This window comes from Babylonia areolata, chromosome 22 (genome assembly GCF_041734735.1).
Source record: "Babylonia areolata isolate BAREFJ2019XMU chromosome 22, ASM4173473v1, whole genome shotgun sequence".
NCBI lineage: Eukaryota > Metazoa > Mollusca > Gastropoda > Neogastropoda > Buccinidae > Babylonia > Babylonia areolata.
Window position 1 is genome coordinate 5,446,542 of NC_134897.1, and position 15,921 is coordinate 5,462,462.

The 15,921-nt window shown below is 41.4% G+C and overlaps 1 protein-coding gene across 8 annotated transcripts in view; it reads left to right on the top strand.

The window, feature by feature from the left end:
* Nucleotides 1-2,688: 2,688 nt before the first annotated feature.
* The window catches only part of LOC143297225 (uncharacterized), a 52,987-nt gene continuing 39,754 nt past the window's right edge, over nucleotides 2,689-15,921 (top strand). Inside the window, exons 1-3 of one of the 8 annotated variants that reach the window (XM_076609448.1) lie at nucleotides 2,689-4,038; nucleotides 10,251-10,434; nucleotides 11,201-11,282. The gene's annotated coding sequence lies outside the window, so the exon portion shown is untranslated. The remainder of the gene's footprint in view (nucleotides 4,039-10,250; nucleotides 10,435-11,200; nucleotides 11,283-15,921) is intronic. The other 7 variants (XM_076609450.1, XM_076609451.1, XM_076609453.1 and 4 more) reach the window with 7 other exon arrangements.

Genomic DNA, 15,921 nt, shown 5'->3' on the forward strand with positions numbered 1-15,921 from the left:
CGAGTCTCACTCAAGGCTGCGATGTCAATGTTGTATCTGGTGAGTTCGGATGCAACTAGTGCCATTCTCCTTTGGGGTCTGTCCGTGTTATCTCTGTCCAGGAGAGTCCTTAAGTTCCAAGCACCAATGGTGAGAGGAACGATCCTTGTTTTTTTCTTTTCTTTCTTTTTGTTTCAACCGCTGATGTAGGGTCCCCGCCAGCCGCGGTATGCTGGCCAGGGTGATATAGAGCAGGCAATTTTTAGGGCACCTTTTCTAGCCCCTTCCTCATGCCAGGGAGGTGAGCAGTGCATTCCTAAAGAGGGCTGCTCAGACGTTCAGACGGCTGCCGAGCTCCATCGCTGCTCCGGTCGACGAAGAACGACCCTATGGCCTGAGCCGCCTGCGTGCAGGTCTGCGGCTGCGACTGCCAGTGTACCCACACCTGTCGTTTCGTCGCTCGCCTGTCGCCACAGGACTTGGGGGTGATGAAATGATGAAGGATGAAAGGTCATTAAGGATGATTGATGAGTTTGTTTAAAGTGAAGAGGAGTTGCGCAACGTCAACCTCACTCTCTCGTCCGGGTCCACCAATTTCCAGTGGCAAGACACGACTGGAGGATGAGCACGGATGCAGTGGATAACCAAGATATCCTTTTGGTGTCTCATCTTGCTCTCTGCACTCCACAGTGCGTTGCTGTAACCGCCTTCCTCTCCGTTGAACCGATAGGTTTCTTCCGCAGATTCTGCCGGATCCAGACTTCGCATGCATGGGTAGACACACCCCGGGGACCAACTGCGTGTGGCATGCACACAGCACGGTGGAGCTAGATGGCCGTCGGTGGCTCTCCTGAGCCAACGCTCTTTTATGGATCTCCACAAGTGTGTCTAGCCACCCGCCTCACCAGTCCCGGAAGGGAGCGGTGGGAGTGCCGGTTTAGTCGCCGGCAACCCGACCCTGAACAGGTTGTACTGGATTACAGGTTACCAGTAGCAGATATAATGACCTGACCTGAGCATTGATATAAATGAGGAACAAAAGTGGACTTAGTACAGTGCCTTGAGGAATTCTTTTGCAAACTGACTTACCACCCTTTGTAACGACTGTTTGGGTACAATTAAAAAGGTAATCATTCACTTTTAGCTTCAGAAGAAATCCCTTGTGCCAAGCTCAATCAAATCCTTCGCATATGATATCAAAATACACAGCCTGGGTGGTTGTGACTCCATGATCAAAAGATGAGCACAAATCATTATAAATGCAGAGCAACTGATTTACTGTCGATTCATAAAGAATAAATCCTGACTGGGATTAAACAAAATATGATTTGATGATAAAACCTTGTTAGCTCGCCTAACTATGCAACTTTCAAGGACTTTGTCAAAAAAGCTAAGCAAAGAAATTGGGTAGTAGTTGTTCCAAATTTCCCATAAAACTTATTTTTTGTGCAGAGGATTTACATGTGCTGTTTTCCATATCAGGGGAAATTTTGATTTGTGCAAGCTTTTGTTGAAAATTCTAGTCAGTGGGTCAAGAATGGGTGGCAATGATATGATTAACAATCTATTGTGAACAAGATCTGGCCATACTGCTTTATTTTTGTTCAAGTTTAGAATAACATTTCCAACATCAGAAGTTGTAAGTAAAATTTCCATAAGTTCCGAACTGAAGAGTGGAAAGTCAGATAAACCTTTTTCGCTATTTTAAAGAGCGGATTGTGAAATGAAAAGGTTATAACATCAGCTTTCTTCTTGTTTTTATAATAAACAATACTGTTGGACATAATAGGGGGATATCATCTGCCCCAACACCTTTCTTTTTCAAAACTTGACAAGCTTCCACCATTCTTTTGTTCGAAAATTTAATGAAGTTTTAATCTAATATTCTAAGTTAGTAATATACTCAAGTTTTCTTTGTTTTTCTCCATATGTAACATATTTCCTATATCAATATTCTTCTTACACAGTTCAATTCATTTTCATTTTCCATGTACATATGTGTTACTAACATAAACCTGACATGCTCACTTTTTGAACAGTTACTGGTTGTGGACTTTGGGTCAAATTTTTGTTTTGCATCAGGGGTACAATTTTTTATTGAGACTAAAATGTCAACAGTGTAATTACACGTCTGATGTATTTGTTGTGCTGAATAGTTGAAATTGCCAATTACCAGTAGTGCACAAAATTGTTGCCCATTACCAGTTATGCGCATTACTGTTAATGGGCAAGGCAGCCCGTGTGCATCACCAGTTAAGAGCAGTGAGTGGGCAGTTTTTATTAGAAGCACATTTTCTTTCTCTCCATAATCTGTGTGTGTGTGTGTTATAAAAAAAAAAATTAAAAATAAAAAAAAGACAAAGAAACATTTGCTGACTTTGTTTCTACTGCAGATGCCAAACACTATGGGTGAAATTTGGACAGAATATGTGTAGATTACCGCTAATGAGCACGACATATACACGTACGTGAATTTCAGTGATCTCTTGGTGTAGATTATTCCTGGGGAGGAAAATCACGGAGGGGGTGGTGGAGAAAACCTGGTCCACGTCATTCCTCTGGTTGGGAAAATTGCACCGGCACGTCTGCATTCCAGCGGTGAAAAGAGGGAAGGGGGTGGGGCGATTACAAAGAAGGGGGGGGGGAGCAGGGAGGAGAGGAAGAGTCCGGGGGGGGGGGGGGGGGGGTGGGGGGGGGGGCTGGGTGATTAGCAGTCGAGAGGAGGGCCGAGCTACACAAGGGGAGAGTCACGTTTCATTGCTCTTTCGCAAGTCCGTGGGTTCTGCTGACAAAGAACAGCGGTTAGATATTGTTCCATTTGTTGTCGGCCAATAATTCCACAGTGCTGTGTGTATCACGCTGTTAATGGAGTTCCTGTATTGCTAATACAATGCGGCACAAAATTAGCGGCGTTTACGTTGAACAAGTGTGAAGGTAGCAGTCTGTATCCGACTCTTTTTTTTTTCCCCCGAATCTTGGGGTTCGGTATTTCTTGAAAAAGATATTACCAAAGCGGTATCTTATACCGGTCTGTCGGCATATTGAAGAAACTTTGTCAGTCTGATGTAACATTATTCAAAGCACAGGTTAGTGGGTGGTGTTGTTGTTGTTGTTTGTTCTTGTTTTTTTGACAAAATATATACGTACGTGCTATGTGTGTATGCAATATTTGTGTGTGTTCGCATAGTCGTCACTGATCCATTGTGGTTTTCTAAGAGCTCAATCTCTCTCTCCCTGTGTGCGTGACTGTTACTGGCTACTCCTGTCAGTCTCATGTTTATTTTCAGTCCCACGTCTGTTCGCTGTGTGGTTTAGCTGCTGTTTCGTCATGGTTGGTTGGTCTGTTTTGAAGCGGTTAGTGTGTGTGTGTGTGTGTGTGTGTGTGTTTGTGTGTGCCGTGACTGTTCATGAGTGTCGTGTGTGTGTGTGTTTGTAAGTGCGTGGTGTGCGTGAGTGTATGTGTGCACAGTCGCAACGAAATTTGACACATGATGTTTCATTTGATACACCTTTTCCAGTATATGTATTTGCCATGGCATAAGAATAAAGTTGGCGAATAAAAAGCGGAGCATTGCGACACTGAAGTGGCAGTACATACAGCCAGTGGCACAGTATTGGCTTCCTATCCCTCCTTGTGGTCTTGTTTTGCGTGCGCGCGCGCATGTGTGTGATTTACATGCGACACTCGTGTTACCCAAAAGACGTCATTCCATCGTGCTCCATCTAAATACCCCAACACCGCTCTTTGCATGTTCATTTTAGCCTACTAAGATGTTTTCACTCAGGTTGGTTGGTTTGTTTGTATAAACAGAACTGCACAAACATTAGCAGACGGACTGATAGTTGGTGGAACTGATGGACAAATGGTCAATCGACTCGTGAGATGTTGGTGGTGACCTGTATCGGTTTCTGGACCAGTGGAATTTTGAGAAACTGAAGGATCCTTCACCATGGACTGGGGGACAGGGCACAGGGCAATATCGACAGTATTCGAATTTAGCTGGTTCAGAAAATTCTAGACAGGTTGTCTGGAAAGATTGAAGATAGACTGAAAGAAATGTAAGTGTTTGGGTGTTAAAGGTAATCGGGATCAGCGACGGGAGGTTCGTGTAGGCTACCTTCATTTTTCTTGTTTTGGATCGATTGAATTTCGAGTTGAAAAAGAAAGCGTGTTTTTGAGGGCCGGGAGGACACAGGGTTGGATGTGGAACACTGCCACATCGAGAAGAAATAAGTGTGGACATAGACACTGAGATATTAGTGTCTATGGTGTGGATGAGACTGGGGGAAGGGTAGAGGCACAAGGTGGGACAGACTGAGCGGGTGGGGACTGGAGTATTATTATGAGTCTTTGCTGTTCGTAGCTTGCAATTTTAGTGTTTGATTTTAACGTCTTTACTCTTTCCGTTTGGTCTAATTTATTGACCATGCAACACAACTGAATTATACACGATGCAAATGTGTGTGTTACACGCTGCAGCACACTTACAAAAGTACATTAGACGGTCATACATGCAGCACGCATACCTGGATTTGAACTTTTGGGGTTTTATCTAAGACAACGAGGCATGTCATTGAATTTAATTTTTAACCTAGGGATAAAATAAGAGTGATGAAGTACAGTCTAGTCCTTTTCATCTGACGGAACCATGAATTGAAAACATTACGTAGGACCCTCCACAACAGCGTTATGAGTCACTGGGTGACAACAAAGAATTTGCATCCCTTTGAAGGAACAGCACAGCTGTGGTAATTGCATTAATCCACAATGATTACCACAGTGACCCACCTGCTATGACCGCAGGTATATTACGAGTAGGCCAGTGTCTGGTGTGGAAACTCAGTGACAAGTGGTAAAATGAGTCGAGGAATGTATTCTGGTCAAAACGTTTCTCTCTCTCTCTCTCTCTCTCTCTCTCTCTCTCTGAACTTGAAGCCAGACTCCCCAATCATAGCATGCTGCTCCTTTTTTTTTAAGTCAAGAGTCTGAGAGTGAAAAAGAATCTGAAATGTCGCAACATGTGTGTGAAGATTTCTCTTTGCCGCGGGTCAGGGAGATCAGACGAAAGCTTTGACCACACCTGGAAAAAGCAAGGAAGGAAGAGGAACAGGCGGTGATGGTATTTGACCATTTGATTAACGATGGCCGAAAGAGCTATCTGGATGACTGTGAAGGTCTGAAAGAAAGCAGAAAGGAGAATGGCCGGTCAGTCCATAAAAATTGTCCCTCCGTGGGCGAGAGAGAAAGGGAAGCTGAAAATCTCGTCAGTGTTGCATTCGTCTGTCGTTGGTGACAGTGACAATGCTAAGCTCTGCTCGGTGAACCAGAACAGCCCCGTGGAACTGATGGGTGATTGTACGTGCAGACAGGTAGAGAACACGGCGTGTATATTTGACACACCATGTAAATAACTTAAGCTTTTTTCTTTTCTCGTGAATTTTTCTTCTGCCCCATCATCAACACTGTTTCAGTGGCATTGCTCCCACGCCTCTCATTCCGAGTCCCCCTACCTCCCCCCATCTCTACACACACACAGCCACATCCGGGCTCGTCTGTCGCAGTCCCAGTGCCGGCAGTCCACATGGAACCATCGATGTTAGGTTGCTAGGAAGCCACACATCAGAGGAGACCCTGCACTGCTGTTGAGTCACTTCGGTGGTGTTCGGTAGTGCGTGTTTTGATTTAACGTACTAATTAGGACACCACCTGCTAAGCCCCCTGCTGACGACGACAATAGCTTAGTCGCGGAGCCAGACTGAGTGTCTCCACCTGAGTGGAGACCGCCACCACGTCCCTCCGACGGAAGTCCCCCATGAACCCGCCGACACTGAAGACATTGACAAGACTCATCCCAAGCACGGAAGTGGAGGGGGTATCGGAACTGAAGTCACCATGAGAGCAGGGCATGAAAGGCCACATAATTTGGGGCTTTTTAAATTTTATATTTTCAATTTAATGTTAATTCCGTAAGGCTGAGGGCTTACCGTGCACCCCACGCCCCCTCCCAGGAATGATGTAGACTAGTCTTGAAATGTTCTTCGGTGTCTGCTGAACTCATTTTTCCATGTTCCCAAGAACATCACACTACAGAGGAAGGAATAAGAAAGCTGCTTCTCAGACTGAACCCCAACAGAGCTTGTGGACCTGGTGGCATCATAACCAGGCTCCTAAAGACAGTTGATGAGGAGATTGCTCCAGCTTTCAACCTGCTCTTCCGCAGTTCCTTCAACACCGGAACACTGCCACACGATCAGACTGGAAACAGGCTTACATCACACCTGTCTTCAAGAAGGGAGAACGTTACAAGGCAGAGAACTATCGACCAGTCTTCCTCACATGTGTAGCCTGCAAAATGATGGAGCACATTGTCACCAGCCACAACATGACGTTACCTGCAGAGCAATGGTATCCTCTGCCCAGAACAGCACGGCTTCCGAAGAGGACGATCTTGTGAAACACAGCTGCTCGGACACATGACGAAACCACAACTGAGCTGGAAAAAGGAAACCAAGTGGATACAATTGTCCTCGACTTCTCCAAGGCCTTTGTCAAGGTCAGCCACACCCTGTTTGTCCATAAATGACAGCGCTACAGACCTACTTTCCCTTTCCATCTCGGAGAAACAGTGGGCCATGCAATTCCACACGCAAAAGTGCTTCACCTTGAGTGTCAGTAGAAAGAGGAACAAGAGAGGCAAGGCCTTCAAGACTCACTTGTGATACGCTTTAAAAAAAAAATCTAATCGTTAAAATGTCTTCTGAATTTGTTATTATAAAGCTTCGGGTTAAAAGAAAAATAAAAAAGGAAAAAAAAGTCCTAACAACAGATTTGAACCCTCCGTGTTCGGGTGAGAAGAAACTGTCTTACCCATTACACTATCGTGGCGCCTTAACTGACGTTCAAAAATATAACATTTAAACAAGCTTTTTTAAAGGGCGATAAATCGATTGCGATATTCGCAGTGAGAACGCTGTTTAAATCGTATTATTCTGGTGTATCTTGGGCATTCAAAAAATCTTTAAGGGCAATTAAAAATTCTTTATAAGTCCGCGGTAAAGGAGACTGCAACATTTACCCGTTTTCTCTCGATCTAGATAGATGTACAAGTTTAGTTACACCCGGTTGACACGGTTGATTCAATTTCTCTTTTATGTTCATTCTAGTTTTATAGTTTTAAAATTGATATGAAAATTGAGTATTTTGTTAAACTAATAACATGTAGAGCCAAGTACAAGTGCTTCTAAACGTCGTATGAAGTGAAATGACTGGAAATCTTTACGTTTCATCAACTCGCATGTTTTATTATTTTTAACTGTGAATTCCGACTGATTCTGTGGATATTTTTATGGCAGTTTGGGGCATAATCCCGTAAGTGATGAGGCGTTCACAAATCTTTCTCTGAATAAATATTTAACGGTCTCCTTCTCCAACTTTCCATCACATGTTATCGTATATTGTCGATTGAATATAGGATTGAACGTGCAGGTCAACAACTTGAAACAAAATGGCGTCGTTCACGTTCGTGAAGAATATGAGCGCGCGCTTTTAATATGTATAAATATGTGTACGCAGTTGACTTTTGCCCATGACTTTCAGGGCTCAGCCAACAGATCTATAAAGTCTACTCGTCGAATTGATTTTTAGCATTTTCCGAAAAATACCACTTGGGCGAATGAACATAGTGAAAGCACTGTACACTGAGAGTAAAACACACAAGTTTTTTATGTATTGAGTATAATTTCAGAAGGTAATGTTTAAGATGAGAAAGATCAGTTTAAAGCAAATTAAGCCCCCTAGCATTAATTACAGATTAATTTCCCTTTTACTATCTGCACCAAAGACATGTAAAATAAATATAACTTCCATGCTTAGCAAAAGAAGTTCCTGTTTGAACAAAAAATGATAAAAAATGACTGCTCTTGTTGTTGTGTCGAATATCAGATCAAAGTGCCAAGTTTAGATAATTAGAATATATATATATATATATATATATATATATATATATATATATATATATATATATATATATATAACAGTCAATTCAATTTGCATATAATTTGGCTTCTTTTTTTAAATTTTTTTGTGCCCATCCCAGAGGTGCAATATTGTTTTAAACAAGATGATTGGAAAGAACTGAATTTTTCCTATTTTTATGCCAAATTTGGTGTCAACTGACAAAGTATTTGCAGAGAAAATGGTAATGTTAAAGTTTACCACGGACACACAGACACACACACACACACACACACACACGCACACAGACAACCGAACACCGGGTTAAAACATGGACTCACTTTGTTTTGCACAAGTGAGTCAAAAAGATCGCCCCAAACTACAAACTCCATGGCCATCCGCTTGTAAACGTCAACACCACAAAATATATTGGTGTGAACATCCAAGGCGACCTACGCTGGGGATTCCACATCAATTCTACAACCAACAAAGCCAACAAGACCTAAGGCTTTCTCCGGCGCAACTTGAATATAGGAAACAAGAAGACAAAGGAAACTGCGTACAAAGCCCTTGTTCGACCTATCCTTAAGTATGCTGCATCTGTGTGGGATCCCTATACAGCCAGTTACATCCAGGCCATTAAAAAGGTCCAGCGCCGAACAGTAAGATGGGTCACAAACCGACATCGACAGATGTCTTGTGTCAGCTCCATCCTTAGCTCCCTCAATTGGTACCCTCTACAAGTCAGACGGAAAAAAAAATATCGCCTGGAGATGTTTTACAAGTTCTACCATAGTTTTATCTCCATCAAATCAGTCTATCTACCAGCATCATCAGACAGCGGGCTGAGTTCCAGGTAAAACAACACCTGCAGCTACAACATCCCTGCCTGCAGGACGCAGTACAGACAGATGTCTTTCTTCCCCCGTACCATCCCGAAATGGAATACACTGCCCCAGGAGGTTGTCATAGCCAAATCGCTGGACTGCTTCAAATCGAAACTCACCTCCTGCCTGTGACACAACAGAGTAGACTCCCCCACCCCACCCCACCCCCACCTCCACTACCCTCCAACACCTCTGTTTAGCCCCCCACCCCCACCCCCCCGCACCCCCCTCCCCAGCGCCCCCACCCCCTAACGCCCACCAGCAAGCAAGTCCACCCACCACCACCTTTTTTTGTCCCACTGGTAAGTAGTGTCGTAGAAGGCTAGGACTGTGCCGGTCGGGTGTATTCCCGGGGACCGCTACGGCAGCCGGATTGGCCTAGCTGGAGATGTGAACACACCAGTGGAATGCGCCCCATCTCCTATATCAGTTAACTGAACATCACTCGGTAGCCCAGCTAAACTGCGCCCAACAGCAACCTCCCACAACACGAAAATTTTCATCAGCATACTGATGTTGGTCGTTTAGTGGAAGAAGAAGAACAAACAAGAAAGGCAAGTCCTTCAAGACTCACTTGTGATAAATTAAGTCACCAAGCATTAATTACAGAGTAATTTCCCTTTTTTACTATCTGCACCAAAACGTTTGCAAAATAAATAAAACTTCCATGCTTAGCAAAAGAAGTTCCTGTTTGAACAAAAAATGATAATAATGACTGCTCTTGTTGTTGTGTCAGAATAAGAGGTCAAAGTGCCAAGTTTAGAGAATACAAAAAATATAAATATAACAGTAAATGCAGTTTGCATATAATTAGGCTTCTTTTATTTATTTTTTTTGTGCCCATCCCAGAGGTGCAATATTGTTTTAAACAAGATGACTGGAAAGAACTGAATTTTTCCTATTTTTATGCCAAATTTGGTGTCAACTGATAAAGTATTTGCAGAGAAAATATCAATGTTAAAGTTTACCACGGACACACACACACACACACACACACAGACAACCGAACACCGGGTTAAAACATAGACTCACTTTGTTTACACAAGTGAGTCAAAAAATGGGACGCAGTCAGAGCTACTGCCCTTGGCACAACGGTACCCTCTCACGCCCCATCTATGAAATTAAGACAAGCTCAACTTCAAACCCTCATAAATCCTATTTTTGAAAAGGAAACCACCACATATTATGTGTTTTCTTTTTAACGAGGTCTTTTCTATTCGAATAGATATTCAGAATTGAAATATCTTCTTTCATTCTTTCACAATTAATGCTTGTATAGATCTTGTTCGTTAGAAAAATTTTAGAGTAATTTGCCCTTGATTAAGCCGGAAAGAGAATTCGTGGGGAGTCTCTAAAAGCGAAAGTTGCGAGTTTGTCGATTGTATTTCTGTAAATGCCTTATACTGGGTCTGGGGAAAACGGGAGGAAAGAAGTACTGTGTGTGCTGTTCAAACTTCAAAGGAAAAAAGGAGACATCGCAACGATTACCAGCCACGAACCGATTGCACAGAGCGTGGCGAGCTCAGAAACACTTCGTGAACTGAAAAGGACCGCACCCTCAGTGGCGATGATATTCATTCACTTTTTACGAGCAGGGTCTTCAAAACAAGCACGGTATGTGACATTTTCAATCGAATATTCATTTTTTATGTTTCAAAATATATTTGTTTCAATTCAACAGCCAAGCCTAAGAATGTTTTGGGTCTGATTTCTCAAAGAGGGATAATTATACTGTCTTCATTTCTCACAAACTTATCTGCCTTATGTTTGAATCCAAAAGCACAATTTAACCTTTAAAACGGAGAATTACAGTACACCAGCTGGCCGGTTTTTTCAACTTCCAGTCACCAATGTTGTAGTGTGTGTGTGTGTGTGTGTGTGTGTGTGTGTTTGTCTTTTGGTCACATTCTTAGCTGTGATGTTTATTCAGCACAGATGTATGCATCTGTGACACATAGTACAAAACTGACTAGTGTACCCCTGAAACAAACACTACATAGAATTTCCACTATACAGCATTTGTCAGCACATACTACTTTCAAGTGGAAATGCTTGCACATTTTCAGAAAGTGCTATAACAATGATACTGAGACAGTGAGATCATTGCTACTTCCACAGGCAATGTGAATGTTTACACAGGCACACACACACACACACACACACACACACACACACACACACACACACACACAGAGATAAAACATAGTTATTGTTGCAAATTTAAACAACTCACTGGCTTGAGATTCTGCACATGCATAATGTAGTGAATAGATCTGACACATTTTGGGGATTGTATGGAGTTTGACTGAAAATGTGTAACTAAAACAAATGTCATAACATTCAAGCTATAATTATATATTCTTTTCTTTTTTTGTCACAGCTGTCAGATGTGCAAGTCCACAAAGACATCACTGCTACTTCTGCATCAGCAGTGGAAACCAATGCTGCTGACAGTAAATTGAGTAATTTTACAAAATTTAACAAATTTGGAAGTGAAAATATGTAATGATCTGACAGCTTTGCTTCCCTCTTTACACCAATCTGACACTGATGACACAGTGAAAGAAGACTTATTAGGGCCTTGAAGACTGTTTTGTCATAAAATTTGGACTGAAGGGGGGTTACAGTAGTGGGTGCCAAATTTGTAGTGTGTGTGTGTGTGCGTGTGTATGTGTGTGTGTGTGTTGAGAGCGGATTGATTCAGGAGGATCATTGGTATTGACAAATTGTGTAAGACAGTCAGATTATCATCTGTGTATGAAGATTGTTTTTTTAAACTTTCTTCTTGGGAATTGTGGAGTTTGAATGTTCCTGATATTTTTTCATACTGATGTGAACAAATATTGCAACTGTTTATATTTATTTGATATAACGTTGATTTATATGCAATGTATACATCACTTGTATACAAGAGATAATTTGATTTTCAACAACCAAAGCTTATACCCACTGCTTGCTAATGATATTAATCATATGGTGCATTTACATAAGACTTCAGAAACTGTAGCTGTGCTTTTTCTTCTTCTTTTTTTTTTTCCTTCTTCTTCTCTTTGAGGGAGAAGGGTGGGGGTGGGGAGGGCTGCAGTGTGGTTCAAACCAGTTAGGATTTACTGCAGTGTTGTTTTTTTCTTTCTGATCATGGAAAAAAATCAAAACTATGTGAATGTAGATATTGCACTTCAATCTCTCTCTCTCTCTCTCTCTCTCTCACACACACACACACACACACACACACACACACACACACATATCCACACATTCACAACATCCAAAACTAAATGGTACATCATAAATAACTCAAATTGTTTAGACAAATGTTCATTGTTTAGCATTTAGGTATGAATGAATGATGCGAAAAAATAACAGAAAATATCTAATCAAAGTGGTTTTCTTCAAGTCTGTGTTTGACTCAGACCTGTTTACACTGCATTTTGTAAACAGTCCAAATTTGATTGTACAGATTTGACAACAAGCAATAAACAAATTATATATATATATATATATATATATATATATATATATATATATATATATATATATACTGATTTTAAAAAAATACAGGAAATAAAAGATGGGAGGTGGGGCATACAAATGTAAATAAATGCAAATATTTACATTAAGAATTTACAGCACTACCAGTTTCTAAAAAAATGGCATCAAAGAGAAAACTGGTATGTATGTGTTAATCCTTTGGCCAGTTGTTAGATACAATGAACTTACAGGTTTCCATAAAACAAATACATATTCTAGCCTGGTGAAAGTACAGACATTTCCATTTTGGGTAAACAGGCCAGCTAATTTGACCAGACTGGTGTGTATGAATGTCTGGGAGTCTTGAGAAGACTTATCAATGCATGTCACTTGTAATGATGTATGAGTGAGTTATGTATGCACACATGCATGCATGCTACACCATAAGATGAAATCATTCTTTACTTGCAGTTAATCATCATTCAATGCAGCTGTGATTGAAACACACATGAATCAGTTTTGATGATTGTTATCTTTAATCAAATTCCATGCACAGCTCCACCACTCTTCTCCCCACAATTTCCATGCTAAACTGCACCACTCATTTCCCCACAAATTTCCATGCTCAACTCCAACACCCTCATCCCCACAATGTGTATTAAAGCTACTCCAATAAAAATAAAAAATAAAAATATTTTGAAAAAAGAAAGAAAAAAATCATGTCATAGAAAAGCCAGAAAAAGATCAAATTCATTGGAACAGCAATGGCCATTTTCTCAAGTCTGAAGTCTGTTTTTAGGAGGCGCTATCACTCTTTCTGAAATTATTTTTACACAGAGACCTGTGGGTCGTCAACAAATTATTTCAGTACGTTTAGATTAACATTTGACTCTTTGGGGAGACATACTTGTCGAGTTGCTTCCCCTACCCTCAAAATGCTGTTTTGCCAGGATTGGCCTTTGAATCGCAAAATCGTGTGGTTTTTGTGACTTACATTTATATATGTCATGTTCTCCTGCTTCAGAATACAATACTGAGTTGAAGAATTTTCGTTCTGAATACATTGTGTATATCGTGGAAATAAGCGATATTAGTCAGGAAAATGAAGTTTACCCACCGAGCACCTACAGCCTCCCCCTAACACTCATGGGAATAAAGCAGATGGTTTTAAACGTATTTAGAGTGTTTTGTGATGATTTCATAATGATTTTCCACACGAAGTCATACGATTTTGTGTCTTGAAGGTAACTGAGAGGCTATCATGGCGCCCACCTGGTGCTGAAAATGTAACAAAATCTTATCTATCTCTGCAATCCTCAAACAGCAAATAGTTCAATAATGTGATTTTATGGGGGCGGCAGTTTTAAAGTGTGCTCTGTTTGCAATTAATAATTAACTAGTGGACAGTTTTGGGTATAAAGACCATCTAAAAACAATGAGGTATCATCAGCAAATTGGGATAATAATTCTTCAACCCCTCTTATTTTAATACCTTTTTATATTTTTGTTATATCTAATCATGAGTGACAATATCTCAGCACATATCAATTAAACCATCTGGAATACTGACCATTGACCACAACACATGATGTGGCATTTTTGTACAAACTTCTAAACCATTGTATAATACTGTGTCCAAAGTGAAAAAAAAACTTCAAACATTTTTCAACAAAATATCATGACACGCTATCAAAAGCCTTTTCAAAGTCAACAAGCATTAATAAACCAGGAATACGTGGTTTTTCATTATGAACAATAACATTATAAACCAATTGTATGCATTCACATATGTAATGCCATTTCAAAAAACCTTTTTGACAATTATTAATGATACTTGGCAGTACAGTTTGTAACCTTGCAGAAATACAAGATGAAGCTCTCTTTTTTTTTCTTTTTCTTTTTTCTTCTTTTTTTTTAATTTATTTTTTTTTATAAGAGACAGTTAAAAGAGAAATTGAACGCCAGTTTCAGATAACTGGCGCGTAATTCTTACCGTTCAAAGCAAACATAAGTTCTGATTTCACATCGTCATTTGAGGCTAGAAACGATGTGATGATTCTCTATTTACGCTGGAAATATTGAGTATCGATATATAGCATTCATTTGCCAGTTGCGACGGAACACAACAATGTCCATGCTGAAGCACCCTTAGTACACATATCAGTGCAATGTCAGTCCTTCTCTTAGTTTGAAGGAACTGAATAAAGAACTAATTCTGTGCAGAATTCAATGTTCTTGCAATACAGTTGCTGATGTTTTCTTGATAGCAATGGTCATTTCAAACCGAGAATCAAAGCACATAAGCCCCAGAAAGTGAGTGTTGCACTTAATGTCTCTTGTCTGTTCGTGTGCCTGGCACACTCAGGCTGACGTATTCTAATTCCATGGATTCCTTCAGCTGCATTTACACTAGCACGCTACTGTACAACTAAGTTCAAAGCGAACACATGAACACCACCGTCTTGCACAGGTCCAGGTCCACAAACAACGCGTTGGAAGTTTCTTCGCCAGCAGCTGGGGCTTAAACGCTTCATGGCCATTCTCTTTCACTCCAAGCTTCTAGCCACTGTCTACAGTTGCAGGCAGATATGAGAAAACATAAAGGTCTCTTTTTTTTCCTTTTTTTTCCAAACAATTACTCGGTTGTGGGATCGTCTGATGTGTAGTTTCAGTGCACCATGCATGGAGGCAGATTCTCTGTGACTTGCTTCAGGCAGTGAAAAACTCAGATCGCACATGTTGTATTGGCTAGTGTTGTACGCTTGGTTCACAGGGATTACAGACAAATGACACTGCCAGAACGTGATCATCAGGAATGTCTTTATTGCCAAGATTTTGGAGAAGTTTGGGATTGTTGATAAACACACCCCAGACAGATCGCTTGCCGATCAAAAAAACTGGCTTGTGCTATCTGACCCCGTGATGACATGAAATGCCAGAAAAGACATTCTCTGTGAATCAGTGATACTGATGAGATGCATAGGATTTTTTTTTTTTTTTTTTTTGGGGGGGGGGGGGGGGGGGGGGGGGGGGGATTCTTCTTCTTCAGCGTTCCCAGGCCATGTTCAGACGGTCAGTCCAGATTAGGTTACGAAGTCCGCAGTCCGCTGGAGCTCTGTTACCGTTACCCACAACTTGTCATTGAGCGCTGCGGGACTGGGCCAGATTTGGCGCCTCAGCTCTTTGTGTAGAGGGCAGTCTTGCAGGACATGGTCTGGAGTTCGAGGAGCGGTGTCACACGGACATTGGTCTGCATGGGAAATATTCAGTTTGTAGAGATGGGAGAGGAGCTGGCAGAGGCCTGTGTACAGTCTGAGGATGATGTCCTCCTCTAGTCCCAGATGTAACCGTTCATGCTAGCTGTTTCTGAAGTTTGGGGGGGATGTTCCTGTTTGCATCCATATTAAGAGAGTAAACTGTGGCTTGTGTGCAAGAAGAACTAGGTAATTTGTGTCACAGTTGATGAGGACAGTCTAGGGGTGTCCTCGTTCACTTGCTTCTCATGCTTAAAGTAGCATTCTGGTATCAGCCTCTTCATGTTCAGATCAGGCCAGCTGGGAGACGTCTCTCTCTGATGAGACTTTTGCATGATCTGTGGGTCCACCTGATAGGACCAGCTCTCTGCCTCGC